Raw genomic sequence first — 2266 nt, 5'->3', positions numbered from 1 at the left:
TTATACCAAGCTCGATCTGAATCACATGGCCCGGGTCAGACCTGTAGGGTCAGATGGGAAAGAGATTCCCGTTAGTCTGGTATATGACCAGGTAGGATTAGCCACAAAGTATTCCCAACAGGATTTTGTAGGCTAGACAGCCTGTTGGATGGCATAGAAGAAGAAGTATGTGAGTCTAAGTGACTGTGTACTTCAATTGACATATTTTGTCCCTAGCCGGATCGTAAATCATTTGTCATGGCGGACCTTTTTGCTTCAGCCTCCAGACCCGACAGTCCGGAGTGTTTCTGAATACCCGCTCAGTTATGTAAACCGGGGTACGCATGGAGACCAGGCGTAGGGGTCATAATTGCTTGAACAGACAAGTACCCAACTAGCTATGTTATATTGCATGGATAGTAAGAAACATCTTCCAGGAAGAATAGTTCCATTTAGGGTTCCTTTCCCTGGGTACGCATGCATTAATGTGCATGTATGAATTGCAAGCAGAAACACAGTATATGCACCTGGGGGTTTGTATTGTAATAGGTAAAAACATCTTTAGTTCACCGAATGAATACTCCCTTAAGAACGCTAGCTTTCGGCTTCACCCAGTCTGAGGTACACGTCCGGAGTACCCGATAATAACAATCGCAAAGGTGCTCCCCTTATGCCCTAGCCAAACTAATGGGAACGTAGGGCATAAACACAGGAGCCAGGCAACCCAGCTTGGCCAAAACTTAAGTCATATCAATGCATATAATGGTGAAGAAAAGGTACATATGGGAAAGCGACACATATGCCGTGGGCATGATGCCCGGAAGGTAATGATATTAAGCTTCTGTATAAGAAGCCCCCAGGTATAGTGAGCGCGCGTACTTGAGGATTTAGCGCGTCAAGAGTGTGTAGACGAGTCACACTTAAAGCCTTAGAGCCATAAAAAGAAATAGAGAGGATATAACTAAAAAAAGGCAGAGGAAAGGAGACGAACACAGTGTTCGGCGCTAGGCGTAGAATCTTTGGAGTCTGGCCGCGTTCCACGGGTTCGGCTCGAGTCGATTATCTGATGCATCACACAGGCGGTACGCTCCTCCGATGAGAACTTTATCAATGATGAAGGAACCCTCCCACTTGGCTTGAGCTTGTACTTTTTCTTCTTCGGTAGGCGTAGAACGAGTTCGCCAACGTTATAAGTTTTGGTCCGTACTTCTTTGCTTTGACACCTATGAGCCTGTTGCTGATAGAATGCGGAACGGGCTTTTGCGACGTCGCGCTCCTCCTCCAGGGCATCTAAACTATCCTACCAATCAAGCTCGGCTTCTCTCTCTTCATACATGCGCACTCAAGGTGAATCATGAATGATATCGCAGGGCAATACCGCCTCTGCGCCGAACACCATGAAGAAGGGTGTGTATCTGGTAGTGCGATTTGGCGTGGTCCGCAGCCCCCATAGTACAGAGTCGAGCTCCTCGACCCAGTGCGTGTCTGATTCCATCAGAGATTACACTAGTCTGGGTTTGATGCCGCTCATAATAAGACCATTTGCTCATTCGACTTGACCATTTGTTTCGGGTGATAGACGGAGGCATAATCGAGCTTAATGCCCATGTTGCCACACCAACTTTTCACCTCGTCGGTTGTGAAGTTGGAGCCATTATCAGTGATGATATTGTGGGGGACACCATAACGGTGCATGACCCTTGATATGAAGTCTATCACCGGTCCGGATTCGGCCGTTTTAACTAGTTTGGCCTCTATCCATTTGGTGAATTTATCCACCATGACCAATAGGTATTTTTTCTTATGGCTTCCTTCTTTAAGGGGTCCGACCATATCGAGCCCCCAGACCACAAAGGGCCAAGTTATGGGGATTGTCTGGAGAGCGGTGGGCGGCATGTGTGAGGGAGTCCTGGATTAGGGGGTATCCGGACAGCCGGACAGTGCACAACGTCCGGAATATTGAAGCATGATGATACAAGAGTCAAGACTTCGGCATGTGTCCGGATGGGACTCTCCTTTGCGTGGAAGACAAGCTTGGCGATCCGGATATTATATTTCCTTCCTTGTAACCGACTCCATGTAAACCCTAGCCCTCTCCAGTGTCTATATAAACCAGAGAGGTTGGTCCTTAGAAGGCCGATCACAATTACAATCATACCATCATAGGCTAGCTCTTAGGGTTTAGCCTCGACGATCTCGTGGTAGATCTACTCTTGTACTACCCATATCTTCAATATTAATCAAGCAGGAAGTAGGGTTTTACCTCCATCGAGAGGGCCCGAACCTG

The sequence above is a fragment of the Triticum dicoccoides genome, chromosome 4B (assembly GCF_002162155.2).
Source record: "Triticum dicoccoides isolate Atlit2015 ecotype Zavitan chromosome 4B, WEW_v2.0, whole genome shotgun sequence".
Classification (NCBI taxonomy): Eukaryota; Viridiplantae; Streptophyta; class Magnoliopsida; order Poales; family Poaceae; genus Triticum; species Triticum dicoccoides.
This window is presented reverse-complemented; position numbering follows the sequence as displayed.